General features: G+C 40.6%; 1 protein-coding gene across 6 annotated transcripts in view; it reads left to right on the forward strand.

Moving 5' to 3' along the window:
• RNASEH2B (ribonuclease H2 subunit B) overlaps positions 1-18,400 on the forward strand; it is an 81,204-nt gene that overhangs the window by 39,668 nt on the left and 23,136 nt on the right. The window lies entirely within an intron of this gene.

Raw genomic sequence — 18,400 nt, forward strand, 5'->3', positions numbered from 1 at the left:
TGCTGTTCTGATTGGGCGTTTTTTGCTTCCTTATATTCCAAATCGATGGTTTGCTCCTTGGATTTACGTACTCTAGTATTGAAGCTGTGTAAATTATTCTTTATTTCACTTAAAGCCTCCTTCGTTTCTAACTGTGCATCGATCATTTCTGACTGGTCCTTTTTTATGCTCTTGAGGCCTTCACTGAGTTCACTGAGCATCCTTATAAGCAATATTTTGAACTCAGCATCTGTTAGGTTGCTTATCTCCATTTTGCTTAGTTCTTTTCTTGGGGTTTTGTTCTGTTCTTTCATTTGGGATCTGTTTCTTTGTCTCCTCATTTTGGCTGCCTCCCTGTGTTTGTTTCTGTGTATTACTTAATGAGCGGTATGGGGCTAGCTGAGACCAGATGCTGTTCGTTTGAAAAAATTTAGGAAAACCTGAAGCAGGATCCAAGTCAGGCCAATCCTGTGGTTAAGCAAGTGCCAATAGCTTGGGTGGGCTTGAAAGTTGGGTTGGGTGGGCTTGAAAGTTGGGTGGGGCGGGGCGGGGCCTCAGGGAGTCAGCAGGGTGGGGCTACCAATGTGAGCCAGGTTGCTGGAGTCCCAGATATGGCGACTGTCTGCCGCCCCATGGAAGGGCTTACCAAAGGAACAAAGGCCTCTGACAGCACGTTTGTCCCGGAGAAAGCCCCCTCTCCAGCCCTCACTCCAGTGCCAAACAGCTCTTCCCTGTATGTCTCTGGTGCCCCTCGAGCTGCCTCCCCTCCGAGCTTAGAGGGAGAGAGTCCGAAAAGTTCGTGCGTGGGCCCTTTAAGGAGCTGCCTGGGGCTCCAGCCCCTTCAGCCTCCCTGAGCCTCAGTTTCTGCTGGTTTTTCCAGCCAGAATTTATGGGGACTTCTCTTCCTGGCACTGGAACCCTGAGCAGGGCACCTGGTGTGGGACGGGGACCCCTCAATCCTCAGGAAGGACCTTCCCAACTGAGGTGTCCTCCTGATTTTTATCTGCCACACTTGGGTGTGGGACCAGCCCTTCTCGCCGCCGCCCCTCCTACCAGTCTCGATGCAGCTTCTTTAATTCCGTAGTTGTAGGACTTTCATTCAGCTTGATTTCAGGCGGTTTTGAATGGTGGTTGTTCTGTAGTTTAGTTGTAACTTGGATGTGGTTGCGGGAGGACGTGATACTGCCTTTACCTACACCGCCATCTTGATCAGAAGTCTCCCTCCTCTGCCCATTTTTTAATTGGGTTCTTTGTCTTCCTTTTGTTGAGTTGTATGAGCATTCTATATATTTTGGAAATTAATCCCTTATCGGATGCATCATTGGCGATTATGGTCTTCCATATAGTGGGATCCCTTTCCGTTTTGATTGTTGTTTCTTTTGCTGTGCAGAAGCTTTTTAGTTTGATGTAGTCCCATTTGTTCATTTTCTCCTTTGTTTCTCTTGCCTTAGGTGATGTATCAGTGAAAATTCTGCTGCGTATGATGTCTGAGATTTTCTTGCCTACATTTTCTTCTAGAATTTTTATGGATTCACGAGTTACATTTAAATCTTTTATCCATTTTGAGTTTATTCTTGTGTATGGTATAAGTTGGTGGTCTAGTTTCATTTTTATGCATGTAGCTGCCCAATTTTCCCAATACCGTTTATTAAAGAGGCTGTCCTTACTCCACTGTATGCTCTTGCTACCTTTGTCAAATATTAATTGAGCATACTGTCTTGGGTTAATTTCTGGGTTCCCTGTTCTGTTCCATTGATCTATCTGCCTGCTCTTGTGCCAGTACAAGGCTGTTTGATTACAGTGGCTTTGTAGTATAACCTGAAATCTGGTAATGTGATCCCTCCTACTTTGTTCTTTTTCAAGCTTGCTGTGGCTATTCCAGGTCTTTTTTGGTTCCATATAAACTTTTGGAGTGTTTGTTCTAGTTTTGTGAAGTATGCCATTGGTATTTTGATGGGGATTGCATTGAATCTATAGATTGCTTTGAGTAGCATGGACATTTTAATGATGTTAAGTCTTCCAATCCATGAACAAGGTATATGCTTCCACTTTTTAATATCTTCTTCTATTTCTTTTTTCAATGACCTGTAGTTTTCTGTGAAGAGGTCTTTTACTTCTTTATTTAAGTTTATCTTAATGTTTTTGCTGCAATGGTAAATGAGATTGGTTTTTTAGTTTCTTTTTCTGTGATTTCATCATTGGTGTATGAGAATGTCGTCGATTTCTTGACATTAATTTTGTATCCTGCTACTTGGCCAAATTCATTTATTAAGTCTAGATTTCTGATGGAGGCTTTAAGGTTTTCTATGTACAATATCGTGTCATCTTCAAATAATGACAATTTCACTTACTCCTTTCCAGTTTGGATCCCCTTTATTTTTTCTTCATGTCTAATTGCTGTGGCTAATACTTCCAGTACTATATTAAATAAGAGTGGCGAAAGTGGACATCCTTGTGTTGTTCCTGTTCTTAAGGGAAATGCTTTTAGTTTTTGCCCATTGAGTATGATGTTGGCTGTAGGTTTTTCATATATGGCCTTTATTATGTTGAGATATGATCCCTTTATTCCCACATTGCTGAGTGTTTTTATCAGAAATGAGTGCTGGATTTTATCAAATGCTTTTTCAGCATTTATTGATATGATCATATGGTTTTTATCTTTCCTTTTGTTTATGTGGTGCATCACATTTATTGATTTGCGAATATTGTACCATTCTTGCATGCCTCGGATGAAACCCATTTGGTCATGATGAATAATTTTTTTGATGTATTGCTGGATCCGATTTGCTAATATTCTGTTAAGGATTTTTGGATCTGTGTTCATCAGGGATATTGTACTGTAGTTTTCTTTTTTTTTTTATCCTCACCCGAGAACATTTTTCCATTTTTTGTTCAGATAGAGCGGGAGGGAGAGAGAGGAAGAGAGAGAGAGAGAGAAACATTGATGTGAAGGGACACATCGAGTGGCTGCCACCCGCACGACCAACCAGGACCGGGGACAAACTGCAACTGAGGTACGTGCCCTTAGCGGGAACTGAACCCAAGTCTCTCTGGACCGCAGGCCGACGCTCCAATTGCTGAGCCAAACCGGCCAGGGCTGTAGTTTTCTTTTTTTGTAGTGTCTTTATCTGGTTTTGGAATTAGGATTATGCTGGCCTAATAAAATAAGTTTGGAAGTGTTCCATCTTCTTGGATTTCCTGGAATAGTTTGAAAAGAATGGGTATTATATCTTCTTTGAATGTTCAGTAAAACACCCCCGTGAAGCCATCTGGGCCTAGGCTTTTGTTTGCTGGGAGTTTCTTAATTACATCTTCAATTTCCTTAGTTGTTATTGGTCTGTTCAAGTTTTCTGTCTCTTCCTGGTTCAGTTTTGGGAGGCTGTGTGTTTCTAGAAATGTGTCTATTTCTCCTAGATTGTCCAATTTGTTGGCGTATAATTGTTCATAGTATGTTTTGATGATTTTTTTGTATTTCTGTGGTGTCAGTTGTTACTTCTCCTTTTTTGTTTCTGATTTTGTTTATTTGGTTTCTCTCTTTTTGTTTCTTGATGAGTCTCACTAAAGGTTTATTGATCTTGTTTATCTATTCAAAGAACCAGCTTTTTGTTTCATTGATCTTTTGAATTATTTTTTTATTCTCTATGTTGTTTATTTCTACTCTGATCTTTATTATTTTCTTCCTCCCACTACCTCTGGGTTTTTCTTTTTGTTTACTTTCTAGTTCTTTAAGTTGTAGGGTTAGAAAGTCAATTAGGAATTTTTCTTGTTTCTTGATGTAGGCCTGGAGTGCTATGAACTTCCCTCTCAGAACTGCTTTCGCTGTGTGCCATAGATCTTGTGTTGTTGTGTGTTCATTTTCATGGTTTCCAGGAAGTTTTTAATTTCTTCCTTGATCTCATTAGTAACCATTCATTGTTTAATAGCATTCTATTTAGGCTCCAAGTGTTTGAATGATTTTGTGTGTTTTTATTGAAATTTAGTTCTAGTTTCATGCCACTGTGATCTGAAAAGATGCTTGATATGATTTTAATTTTCTTGAATTTGTCAAGACTTGCTTTGTGTCCTAACATGTGGTCTATCTTTGAGAATGACCCATATGCACTTGAGAAGAATGTATATTCTGCAGCTTTGGGGTAAAATGTTTTTAAATATTAATGAAGTCCAACTGATCTAGTTTGTCTTGTAAGGACTCTATGTCCTTGTTAATTTTTTGTCTAGAAGATCTATCCAGTGGTGTCAGTGGCATGTTAAAGTCACCTACTATGATTGTGTTGCTATTGATCTCTCCCTTAAAGTCCTCCAGAATTTTTTAAATATATTTTGGTGCTCCTGGTTATTTGGTGTGTATATGTTTACCAGGGTTATATTCTCTTGTTGGATTTATCCTTTTAATATTATGTAGTCACCTTCTCTGTCTCATATTATGGCCCTTGTTTTCAAGTCTATCTTGTCAGATATGAGTATTGATACACCAGCTTTTTTTTCCATTTCCATTTGCTTGGAAAATTTTTTTCTATCCTTTCACTTTCATCCTGTGAGTCTTTTGTTGTGAGGTGGGTCTCTTGTAGACAGCATATATATGGGTCATGTTTTTTATCCAATCAGCTACCTGTATCTTTTGATTGGAGCATTTAAGCCATTTACATTTAAGGTAATTATTGATAGATAGTTATTAGTTGCCATTTTAATTTTATGCCTGTGTTCTTCTCTCTCTCTCTCTCTCTCTCTCTCTCTCTCTCTCTCTGTTTCTTCTTCATTTTACAACAGTCCTTCAACATTTCTTGTAGTGCTGGTTTGGTGGTGGTAAATTCCTTTAGCTTTTTTTTTTAATCCATGAAGCTCTTTATTTCTCCTTCAATTTTGAATGCTAGCCTTGCTGGATAGAGTAGTCTTGGACTCAGACCTTTGCCTTGCATTACTTTGTACACTTCGTGCCACTCCCTTCTGGCCTGCAGTGTTTCTATTGAGAAATCAGCTGCCAGTCTAATGAGAGCTCCCTTGTAGGTAACTTTCTGTCTCTCTCTTGCTTCCTTTAAGATTCTTTCTTTGTCTTTAATGTTTGCCATTTTTATTATGATGTGTCTAACTGTGGGTCTTCTGGGGTTCATCTTGCTTGGGACTCTCTGGGTTTCCTGGACTTGTGTGACTTTTATCTTCACCAGTTTAGGGAAGTTTTCTGTCATTATTTCTTCAAACAGGTTCCCTATTCCTTTCTCTGATTCTTCTCCTTCTGGTATCCCTATAATGCAGATGTTGTTATGTTTTGTATTGTCCCATAGCTCCCTTAAACTTTCCTCATGCTTTAAAAAAATTTTTTTTCCATTTGCTGCTCTATTTGAGTGTTCTTCAGTGATTCAGTCTTCAGCTTCTTCTAATCTACTGTTGAACCCTTCTAAGGTATTTTTCATAACCGCTATGTCCTTTATTTTCTCTTGATTTTTATGCATAGCTTCTCCCTCCTTTTTTAAGCTGAAGTAGTTCCCAGTGAGCTCTTCATAATTCTTACTAAGTGACTTGTAGTTCTCACCAGATTGTTTGAGCACCCTTAAAATCATTGCTTTGAATTCTTTATCTGAGAAGTTGCTGTCTTCCATTTCCTGTAGTTCCTTTTCTGGTGATTCCTCTTTTTCTTTCCGTTGGGTGTTGTTTCTTTGTCTCCCCATTTTAGCCGTCTGGTAGCTCTAGACCTGCTGAGGGATGTTTGGATGTATATGCAGCTCACTGTATATCAAATAAGGCTACTGTGCCTCCCACACTATTTTGTTGCGTGTCACCTCTTGCCTGCTGTAAATCCTGGAGGATTGACTACTGGGGGCTGGTTTGGTGTCTTCTTGTAGGTGCTGCTGCTGGATCATGTGGGCCCCTCTGGAGCTGTGTTCCCAGCTGGTCACTGGTGCCACCTGTAGCTGTATAGCTCAGGCCTGTTGGAGCCGTGCTCCCTGCCCATACCATTGGCAGCTAGATTGCATAGTCCCTTTGGAGACCTGACTGTACACCTATCTTGTGGGTAGCTGGATTGCACAGGCCCCTCTGGTGCCCCAGCACCCCTCAGGTCCCGCGGGCAGCTGGATCATGCAGTCCTTTTGGAGACCCGACTCCACACCTATCTTGTTTGAAGCTGGGTCACACAGGCTTCTCTGGTGCCCCAGCATCCCGCAGGTCTTGTTGGCAGCTGCATTGCACCAGTGGTCCCTCTGGGGGTCCGGCTTCCAACCACTCTTGTGGGCAGCTGCGTCGCACAGGCCTCTGTGGAACCCCAGGTCCTGCTGCCGGTGGCTGGGGAGTGCTGCTGCCCCTTGGGGCTCAACTCCTGCCCAGCCTTTGCTGTAGTTTTTGGGGATGGGTCTCTGCTGCTGGTCTGTGCTTCTGTTGCCTGGGGATGGATGTCTGCTCCCCAGCCTCTGTTGCTGGGGGTATATCTCGACTCTGATCGGGCTGCTACTATGGGGGATGGTGCTGGGCTCCAGGCCCTTTGCGGCTTCTGCAACCGGCACCTTGGCAGCTCCACTACTGTGCACCGGTCTGTGTTGACACAAGGTGTCCACTGGTCCGATGGTGCCAGGTGCACTGGTGGGCTCAGGTTGCTGAGCCCTAGCTGCTCCCACTGCCTCCTCCCAGGGAAGACCTGGGATCTTCCAAAATGGTGGGACCTCCCTGCGGCGCAGGGAGAAGCGCCCTGAAGGGCTGCTCACCGTGGTAGCCGGCTGCTCTGACAACAGCACAGGAGCCTTCTGCTCCGCGTCACTGCACTGCTCAGGTTTGGTCGTCCACCTTCACGTCCACTCACACTCTCTCACACACTCACCCTCTCTGTAGTCCTGCCCGCCACCATCTTTTCTGAGCTCAATATTTCTTTTTATCCTCACCTGAGGACATTTTTTGTTCAGATAGAGCAGGAGGGAGAGAGAGGAAGAGAGCTATAGAAACATCGACGTGAAAGGGACACATCGAGTGGCTGCCACCCACACGACCCAACCAGGGCCGGGGACAAACTGCGACTGAGGTACATGCCCTTAGCGAGAACCGAACCTGGGTCTCTCTGGACCGCAGGCTGATGCTTTAACCACTGAGCCAAACTGGCCAGGGCCAAGCTCAATATTTCTTAATGATCATTTTGTCCACGGAATATTTCATTTAAAATAAATTTTAATTTTGAAACTTCCAAGAAAAAAACAACTCCAGGCCCAGCTGGTTTCATTTGTGAATTCTACCATACTTTGAGGAAGAAATAATGCTCAGGGAAAAAAAATGATACTTAAACTCTTCCAAAAAATAGATAAAGCAGGAATATTTCCCAACTAATTTTATGTACCTAGAATTACCCCATACCAAAATAAAAATTATTACAAAAAGAAAACAAGGCCAACATTCCTTATGATAATAGACAGAAAATGTTTAACACAATATTAGCCAGTGAAATGTATTAAAAGGATAATACACTATACCCAAGCTCAGGCTTCACTGCCCAACGGCCGGGAAACTCGCTGCCATGGAAGGCTTAACCTCTGCTTTCTGCTCCTGTGGGAGGCGATGGGGGCGGGTGGTAGCCGGCACCAGCCTCTGAGACCAGGAGTTCGTTACCTGCCGAATGCATGTCAGCTCCCAGGGCGTGTGGAGTCGGGCCTGCCTGGGAAGCACATGGGGAGGGGCTGAGTTCTGGGACCTGGGAGTAGCCACACAGCAGTGTCCACTTGCGTTGTTGTTTGTATTTATATCTACATCTATATATCTATAATTTTATTTGAAAAGTCAAAGGGAAAAGTGGGGTTTATCACAGTAATGAAAAATAGATTAAACATTAGAAAACCAGTCAATATAATTCACCATATTTATGCATTATAAAAGGGAAACTGTATGATCATTTCAATAGATGCAAAAAAGTGACAAAATTCAGTCATAATATCAATTCTCAGCAACTCTGAAATAGAAGGGAACTTCCTCAGTCTGGTAAAGGGCATCTTTAACCTACACTAGCATCACACTTCATTGTGAAAGAACACACTTTTCCCTAAGATTAGGCACAAGATAAGAATGTCCACTCTCACCACTTCAATTCACCATTGAAGTGGAAGTCATAACAGTTTCAATATGAAAAGAAAAATATAACAAGTGTACAGATTAAAAAGTAGTGATGCAGTTTACACATAAACAATAAGGTCATGTACGTAAAAAGCTCAAAAGAATCTACAGAAAAATCATTAAAACTAATAAACAAAGTCAACATACAGATATCAATTGTATTTCTGTGTACTAGCAGTGAATAATCGAGCAGTGGAATAAACAAACACATTCTATTTATAATATCAAAAAACCATGAAGTTCCAGGAATACATGTCACACATTATGTGTAAGACCAGTACACTGAACTTTACAAAACAGTGATGAGAAAAATTTAAGAAGAATTAAATAAATGGAGAGGTATACCATGTTTGTGAATTAGAAGACTCGGAATTAAGATGTCCACTTCTAGCAGAAATTGATAAGGTGCTTCTAGAATTTATATATGCAAAGGACCTATGATAGCAAGAAAAAGTTTGAAGAAGAAAAAGATTGGACAACTTACACAACCTGATTTTAAGACTTACTATAAAGTGCCCTGGCTGGTTTGGCTCAGCGGTTAGAGCATCGGCCCATGGACCAGAGACCAGGGTTCGGTTCCCGCTAAGGGCACGTACCTTGGTTGCAGTTTGTCCCCTGCCCGGTAGGGGTTGTATGTGTGGCAACCAGTCGATGTGACTCTTCCCCGTGGATGTTTCTCTTCCTCCTTCTCTCCCTCCTGCTCTATCTGAAGATAAATGCAAAAATGTCCTTGGGTGAGGATAAAAAAAAAGAGACTTACTATAAAGCTAAAGTGATCAAGAAAACATGTTATTGGTATAAGAATAAATATATAGATAAATGGAACAGAATAGAGAATCCAGAAGTTGCTAATTCAGTGGTAAAAGGATAGTCTTTTTAACAAATGATCTAGAAAACAATTAATGTTGACCCTCACCTCACTGTCATACAGAAGAATTAACTCAGAATGTATTACTAACCATAGTGCAAATTGAAAACCTAAACTTCTGAAAGAAAGCATAGAAAAGCTTTGTGCGGATACACGAAGACTTCTTAGAACACAAAAACCACTAACCATAAAAAAATTATATAGTTAAAATATTGCAGTAACTATGTACGGCACCAGTTGGGGTACTGGAAATACTGAGGGGAACACTGTGTAAAGGATAGAATTGTCTAACCACTAAGCTGTACACCTGAAACCAATACAAAATGAAAAAAAATTATAAATTACATTTCATCAAAATTAATAGCTTCTGTTTTTTGAAAGACACCATTGAGAATAAAAGAAGATAAAGCCACAGTTGGAAGAAAATGTTTATGTGGCATATGTCTGATAAAAAATATGTACCTCAAAGATATAAAGAACTCTTTTATCACAAAAATAAGAGGATATACTACCCAGTAAAAAATCAGCAAGCAGTTTGAACAGACACTTCAGAAAAGAAGATTTATGAATAGCCCATGGGCACATGAAAAGATGTTCAATATCATTAGTCACTGGGGAACTGTAAATGAAACCACAAAGAAAGATCATTAGTATCCATAAGAGTGGCTAAAACAAAGACAGACGATAAGTTTGGAACAGCTGGAACTCCCCTACCTGCCTAATGGAAGCATAAAATAGTATATACCCATTGGAAATTTCTTACGACTCAGTAAGTCTCTTCCTAGATATTTATTTGACTTACGACAACATAGATCTGTGCAAGAATGTTCCGAGCAGCCTTTTGATTTCAAAGCAACTTTTTCAAAATAGTCCTAAACCGGAAACAACCCGCATGTTCTTCAGTGGGTGAGGGGTAAACGGAGTGTGGGGTCTACACACAGGATACCCTCCATAGCACAAAGGAAGAAACTATTGCTAACTGCAACAAAATGGAAGGATCTCAAAGAAATGATGTTGAGCAAGAGGATGGTCACAAAGAAGTGCTCACCGTGTGACCCCTTTTCTGTGATGTTCTAGAATAAAGGAGAAACAAATCTAGAATGTAGCAGGTCAGCGTTACCTGTGTCTGGTAGGGATGGGAGAACTGGGGGCAGAAGGGCTCAAGGGAGTTTTCTGAGTAATGCTTATATTAGTGTATGCATACATTTGTCCGTACTCTCAAATTGTATGTTTAAAGTGGGTGTACTTGTCATGTGAACATTATTACTAAATAAAATTGATTTTTAAAAAATGAAGTTAAGAAGCTAAGCCTCTTGATTTCTGACACAGTTTTTTCTTTGTTTGCTTTTTCCTACCCCATTTTTCCCTACAAGATAATGTTGACGCTTTCCCATCTCCCACAGAGTCCAGTGATGGAATGTGGGGAGCAAGGCAGGAGTGAGGAGCAGCTCTGAGATTCGAGCCTGGGGCCAGGAGGGCAGTCTGGGAGGACGGTGAACAGTTGGGCTTTCAGCACACGGGGCCTTGGTGCAGGGCCGTGGGCTTCCTGGTTGGGTGTGTTCAGTGTTGTTGAGACAGGATGAAGTCACCCCTGGAGAAAGGTCCAGTTGGCCTCCCAGGAGGAGGATGGAGAGCTAGAAAGAATCAGAGATGTAGAAAAACTGAGAGAAAAGTTTATAGGACCATGGAGGAGAGGTTTTAGGTACAAATAACAGGATCAGAAGTACTGAGGTGGGTGAACAGCTAGTTGATTTTGGTAAAATGAGCATCAGAGTCACAGCCTTACACTCCTGCTTACTAGCTCAGTGACTTTGTACAACTGATTGAGCTTCACTTGCACCCAGTCCTTTAGGATGAGGACAGACAGTGCTTTTCACTAGCCATTCATTTTGAGCATTCTGTGAGAAAATGTGCATAAAGAATGGTGCATGGGCCTGAATGTATGTTAGTTTCTGATGCTATTATCATGAATGGTTATCAGTCTCATGTGTTCTTAATTATTAAGTATTTGTTATGTGCCAGGTGCTGTGCTGTCAGATCTGTCTGGATCGTCCCATTTAGTAATGACTTCCCAAGGTGACATCATGTGCTGCGTGTACAGGAACTCTGTGTCTCCTTCCAAAAGAGCATTTTCAAGAAGGAAAGAAGTAGCCTGCAAGGGGCTCAGGGAGGGGGGAGAGGAAGGAAACCGGCAGATTGTGGAAGGATCTTTCAGGTAATTTGGAGGTAGAAATGAGGGAAGAGGTAGTCAAGGATTTCTTAGGAGAGAACTGAGTAATGAGCACTGAGCTTCTTTGGAGATTATTTCTTTCAGGCAAGGAAAAGTTCTTCCGAAATCCATTGAACAGTGTATGTGTTCTGAGTGATTGTTGTATGCTCTTAGAATTCTCCTAATGCATGTGCAGTGGAACATCTTCTCCAGGAAGAGGCAACCAGTCTCCCCCACCTTGGTTCTGCAGCAGCTGTTTGCCCCCTGGGAATTCCCACACTTCTGACAGATGCCATTTGCACCAGAGCCTCCTTTGTTATTCAGTAACAGACCCCTAGGAGAGGGGTGCCTAGGTCCTGCTCCCCACTCCTGCCTGCCTCCTGTTGCTCACAATGTTAACAACCAAAAGTTGAAATGGGGGAGAAATGTACAGGGGCCAGGGCTGGCCACCTGCAGCCTTCCCCCATGAAACCATTTAGTGGAGCTCAAGCAATTTAAAAGACTGTAAAATGGTCCCTGAATAAATAGTTTCTATTTCCCACTACAATTACAGAGGAGAGAAATAGAAAATGTCATTCTGTGTAATCTAGGATGGCTTCCACAGAGCCACACTGGGTATTTTCATCTGTCCTTGTCCAGTGGTCACAGGATAACTCCTGTGTGGAGGCAGAACGCGGGCATGGAAGTGGCCCCTCCGCCCATTGCACAGAAACCAAGAAACCCCTTGCAGGAGGTGTAACCACGGAAACGTCGCGCTAGAGGCCTGGTGGGTAATGTGGGTTGTGAGGACAGGAAGTATAATTTGCAAGACATGAAACGTATCCCTATAAAAGGGCCAGCTTGAGCATATCATAAGTCTAAATTCCCCTGATACAGCAGTAGTTATACTGTAATACAGTGAAAGAGAGTTGTCTTTTCTATCTCTACCATGACAGTACTGAGTAGTTCACAATATATATTTGGGTATGGAATGAAGTTCACAGGCGCCTGCATTTAGTTTCAGTTTCTTGGGTGGGGGGATTTTTTTTATTTTAAAAAAGTAGTGTTTCATTAAAACATTGAGGTGAGCTTAAAATTACGCAGAAAAATTAAGTTTTATTCACTTGTTAATTTTCTGTTTTAAAAATTAATCTTTTCTGCAGATTTGTTTGTATAATCTGATTTGTTTTAATTCCCACTCATTTAATGGCTGGATGAAACTCAAGATACCCAAATTCTGTTTAGGAATTTTCTTTTTTTATCCTCACCTGAGGATATGCTTTTGATTTTTAGAAAGAGAGGAGGTGGGGTGGACAGAGACACAGAGAGAGAGAAGGAAGAAAGAGAAACATTGATCAGTTGCCTCCCACACATGCCCGTGCCCAGACTGGCATTGAACCAGCAATGCTTTTTTTAAAAAATGGTTTTTATTGCTTTTCACTTCTTTTTATATTTTTTATTTATTTATTTTTTATTTAATTAATTAATTTATTTTTGTTACAGATGTTTATCATTTTCCCCCCACTCATTCCCCCGCCCTCCCCGCCCTATCCCCAGCTTTGTTGTTCATGTCCATTGCTCACGCATACATGCATATAAGTTCTGTGTTTTTTCTCTCCCCCACCACCCCTTCTTCTGGGGATTTTCAGTCTGTACCCATTTCCACATCTCTGGGACTACTCCAGTCCTCAGACTTGTCATTTTCATTATAATTCAGAAATAAGTGAGATCATATGATACTTGTCTTTCTCTGTTTGGCTTGTTTCACTTAGGATGATATTTTCCAGGTCCCTTCATGCCGTCTCAAAGGATAAAAGATCTTTCTTTCTTATAGCTGCGTAGTACTCCATTGTGTAAATGTACCACCACTTTTTTATCCATTCATCTATTGATGGACATTTGGGCTGTTTTCAGATCTTAACTATTGTAAATAGTGCTGCTACAACATGGGGGTACATATATTCTTTCTGATTGGTGTTTCAGGCTTCTTAGGGTATATTCCTAGAAGTGGGATCACTGGGTCAAATGGCAGTTCAATTTTTAATTTTTTGAGATAACACCATATTGTTTTCCATAGTGGCTGCACCAGTCTGCATTCCCACCAGCAGTGTACTAGAGTCCCATTTTCTCCACACCCTCCCCAACACTTGTTTGATGATTTGTTGATGGTGGCCATTCTGACAGGTGTGAGGTGATACCTCATTGTTATTTTAATTTACATCTCTCTGATGATTAGTGATGTTGAGCATTTCTTCATATGTCTCTTAGCCATTTGTATGTCCTGTTTGGACAGGTGTCTATTTAGTTCCTCTGCCCATTTTTTAATTGGGTTCTTTGTCTTCCTTTTGTTGAGTTATATGAGCACTCTATACATATTGGAAATTAACCCCTTGTCTGATGTATCATTGGCAGTAATGCTCTCCTATACAGTGGGTTGCCTTTCCATTTTGATAATGATATCTTTTGCTGTGCAGAAGCTTTTTAGTTTGATGTAGTCCCATGTGTTCATTTTCTCCTTTGTTTCTATTGCCTTAGGTGATGTATCAGTGAAAATTCTGCTGCGTATGATGTCCAAAATTTTCTTGCCTACATTTTCTTCTAGGATTTTTATGGAATCGTGTGTCCGATTTAAGTATTATATCCATTTTGAGTTTATTCTTGTGTATGGTGTAAGTTGATGGTCTAGTTTCATTTTTTTGCATGTAGCTGTTTAATTTTCCCAACACGATTTATTAAAGAGGCTGTCTTTACTCCACTGTATGCTCTTGCCTCCTTTGTCAAATATTAATTGAGCATAATGTCTTGGGTCCATTTCTGGGTTCTCTGTTCTGTTCCACTGGTCTATATGCCTGTTCTTGTGCCAGTACCAGGCTGCTTTGAGTACAGTGGCTTTGTAGTATAACCTGATATCTGGTAATGTGATCCCTCCTACTTTATTCTTCTTTTTCAAGATTGTTGTGGATATTTGAGGGTTTTTTTTGGTTCCATATGAACTTTGGAAGCATTTGTTCTAGTTCTGTGAAGTATGTCGTTGGTATTTTGATGGGGATTGCATTGAATCTATAGATTGCTTTGGGTAGTATGAACATTTTAATGATGTTAATTCTTCCAATCAATGAACAAGGTATGTGCTTCCACTTTTTTATATCTTCCTCTATTTCTTTTTTCAATAACCTGTAGTTTTCTGCAAATAGATCCTTTATTTCATTGGTTAAGTTTATTCCTAGGTATCTTAATTTTTTTCGCAATGGTAAATGGGATTGTTTTCTTAGTTTCTCTTTCTGTGAGTTCATCATTGGTGTATAAGGATGCCATTAATTTCTTGACGTTATTTTGTATCCTGCTACTTTGCCAAATTCATTTATTAAGTCTAGTAAATTTTTGATGGAGTCTTTGGGGTTTTCTATGTATAGATAGTATCATGTCATCTGCGAACAGTTTCCTTCCTCCTTTCTAATTTGGATCCCTTTTATTTTTTCTTCCTGTCTAATTGCTGTGGCTAAGACTCCAGTACCATGTTAAATAAGAGTGGGGAAAGTGGGCATCCTTGTCTTGTTCTTGTTCTTACGGGAAATGCTTTTAGTTTTTCCCCTTTGAGTATGATGTTGGCTGTAGGTCTTTCATATATTGCCTTTATTATGTCTAGATATGATCCCTCTATTCCCACATTGCTGACCGTTTTTATCAGAAATGGATGCTGGATTTTGTCGAAGGCTTTTTCGGCATCTGTTGATATGATCATATGATTTTTATTCTTCATTTTATTTATGTGGTTTATCACATTTATTGATTTGGGAGTATTGTACCCACCTTGTATCCCTGGGATGAATCCCACTTGGTCATGGTGAATAATTTTTTTGATGTATTGCTGGATTCGATTTGCTAGTATTTTGTTATCTATGTTCATCAGGTATATTGGCCTGTAGTTTTCTTTCTTTGTAGTGTCATTTTCTGGTTTGGGAATTAGAATTATGCTGGCTTCCTAAAGTGAGTTTGGAAGTCTTCCTTCTTCTTGAATTTTTTGAAATAGATTGAGGAGAATGGGTGTTAGTTCTTTTTTGAATGTTCAGTAAATCTCCCCTGTGAAGCCATCCAGGCCTGAGCTTTTGTTTGCTGGAAACATCTTGATTACCTCCTCAATTTCCTTAGTTGTTATTGGTCTGCTCAAGTTTTCTATCTCTTCCCGGTCCAGTTTTGGGAGACTGTGTGTTTCTAGAAATTTGTCCATTTCGCTTAGATTGTCGAATTGGTTGCCATATAATTGTTCATAGTAGTTGTTAATGATCTTTTGTATTTCTGTGGTGTCAGTTGTTACTTCTCCTCTTTCATTTCTGATTTTGTGTATTTGGGTTCTCTCTCTTTGTTTCTTGGTGAGTCTAGCTAAGGGCCCATCAATCTTGTTTATCTTTTCGAAAAACTAGCTCTTTGTTTTATTGATCCTTTGAATCGTGTTTTTGGACTCTATGTCATTTATTTCTGCTCTGATCTTTACTATTTCCTTCCTTCTACTTGCTCTGGGGTTTTCTTTTTGTTTGCTTTCTAGTTCTTTAAGTTGTGATGTTAGATAGTGTATTAGTCATTTTTCTTGTTTTTTGATGTAGGCCTGTAGTGCTGTGAACTTCCCTCTCAGAACTGCTTTCACTGCATCCCATAGATTTTATGTGGTTGTGTGTTCATTTTCATTGGTTTCCAGGAAGTTTTTAATTTCTTCCTTGATCTCCTTGTTAACCCATTTGTTGTTTAATAACATGCTATTTAGCCTCCATGTATTCAAATGTCTTTGCATGTTCTTGTTACAATTGATTTCTAGTTTCATGCCATTGTGATCTGAGAAGATGCTTGATATGATTTCAATCTTGTTGATCTTGTAGAGACTTAGTTTGTGCCCTAATATGTGGTCTCTCTTTGAGAATGTTGTATGTGGACTTGAGAAGAATGTGAATTCTGTATTTTTGTGGTGTAATTCTCTGTAGATATCTATTAAATCCACTCTCTGTAGATATCTATTAAGTCCATTTAGTCTAGTGCTTCATTTAGAGTCTCTGTTTCCTTGCTAAATTTTTGTCTAGAGGATCTATCCAGTGATGTCAGCATGGTTTTAAAGTCCCCTGCTATTATTGTATCACTATCAATTTCTCCTTTGAAATCTTCCAGAAGATTTTTAATATATTTTGGTGCTCCTATATTGGGTACATATATGTTTATCAAGGTTATATCTTTCTGTTGGATAGATTCTTTCAGTATTATTTAGTGACCTTCTTTGTCTCTGGTTATGGCCTTCATTTTGAAATCTATTTTATCAGTTATGAGTATTGCTACCCCAGGTTTTTTTTTTCCTTTTTGTTTGCTTGGAAGATATTTTTTTCATCTTCACTTTCAACCTATGTGAGTCTTTTGTTGCGAGGTGGGTCTCTTATAGACAACATATATGCAAGTCACTCTTTCTAATCCAGTCAGCTACTCTGTGTCTTTTTATCGGAGTATTCGAACCATTCACATTTAAGGTGATAATTGATATGGACTTATTTATTACCATTGTTGTTTAGTGTGGTTATATTTTTCTTCCCATTTCTCCTGCTAATTAGAGCAGTCCTTTTAACATTTCTTGCAGTGCTGGTTTGGTGCTAATGTATTCCCTTAGCCTTTTTTTTGTCTGGGAAGCTCCTTATTTGACATTCTATTTTGAATGATAGCCTTGCTGGGTACAGTAGTCTTGGATTCAGATCCTTGTTTTTCATAACCTTGATTACCTCATGCCATTCCCTTCTGGCCTGTAGTGTTTCTGTTGAGAAGTCAGCTGAGAGCCTTTTGTGGGTTCCCTTGTAGCTAACTTGTTGCTTATCTCCTGCTGCTTTTAGGATTCTCTCTTTGTCTTTAATTTTTGGCATTTTGATTACTGTGTGTCTTGGTTGGGGCCTTTTTGGGTTCTTCTTACTTGGGGCTCTCTGTGCTTCTTGAACTTGAATGCCTTCTTCCTTCACTAAGCTAGGAGACTTTTCTGTCACTATTTATCCAATATATTCTCTAACCCTTGCCCATTTTCTTTTTCTCTGGGGACTCCTATGATGCGAATATTATTATGTTTCCAGTTGTCCCACAGTTCTCTTAAGCTGTCTTTCTGTTTTTTAATTGTTTTTTCTTTTTGGTTTTCTGATTGGTTGATTCTTTCTACCTTGTCTTTTAATTCACTGCTCCGGTCCTCCGCTTCCTCTACTCTGCTATTTAGACCTTCCAATGTGTTGTTTATTTCTGATAATGTCATTCTTTATTTCTTCTTGGTGGTTTTTAATTTCCAACTGGTTGATTTTCAACATTTCTATGTCTTTACTCATGTCCTTGCACATGCTGTTGAGCTTCCTCAAGATCAGGGCTCTGATTTCTAGTTCTGTTAACTTGCTTAACTGCACCTCATTTATCTCATCTTTGGTAGAGGTCTCTTGTTCTTTCATTTGGCTTTTGTTTCTGTGTTTCATTATTTTGGCTATCACAGTGGGCTTTGGAGCCTGTGAAATTTTCCCGGTGGATGTTGGTATTCTGCTGTTTGTGGCTCCCTCTCCTGGGTTTGGATGAGGGAGGGAGGACCCACGTTAAACACCACTGTCGTGTCTTACCTTCCTGGTTAGAGTTGCTAGCCCAGGATTAGTTCAGTTATCCTCTAGCTTTTTGCCTGGAGGCTCTCAGTAGGAGCTACTTGAGGAGCCTTGGCTTCTCAGTTGAATGAAAAACTCCCTCAGGTACTCTGTGTAAGGGGATTTCCTGAGGGTGGGGCAGATGCTGGTTGGTAATGGGCCCCAAGTTGCATTTCAATGGCCACTGGGTGGGGTTGAATCTCAGAGGCAGGGTCTGCTGCCTCTCCCCAGAGCCCTGGGAAAGAGGAAGATGACCACTGACCTGTGTGGCTGCAACTCAGCAAAATCTCTGAGCACCCGCCAAATCCCGAGTGTCCCCATACAGTTCCAGTCCAGTCCCCCCTTTTCTCTGCTGGAGCCCAAGGTTTGTGGCTGTGGCTATTTCAGTGTCTGTCCTGGCTCCGAGCTTTGGAGCCGCTTGGGAGTTTAACCCAAGGGCACTGCTCACAATTAAGGCCGCTGCTGTCTGTGGGCTCCCAGCCCCCCTCTCGCGCCTCCACAATCCTGTCAGGATTGAATCAGTGTCCTTGGTTATATGGGCCTCCTAGCTGCTTTTCTGTTGCTTTTTCCTGACGATTTGTCTTTATTTTTGTTGTAATTCAAGTTTGGTCCTGGGAGATGGTCTATGTGGCTTCCATTCACTCCGCCGCCATTTTG

This window comes from Molossus molossus, unplaced genomic scaffold (genome assembly GCF_014108415.1).
Source record: "Molossus molossus isolate mMolMol1 unplaced genomic scaffold, mMolMol1.p scaffold_m16_p_9, whole genome shotgun sequence".
In the NCBI taxonomy this organism is placed as follows: domain Eukaryota; kingdom Metazoa; phylum Chordata; class Mammalia; order Chiroptera; family Molossidae; genus Molossus; species Molossus molossus.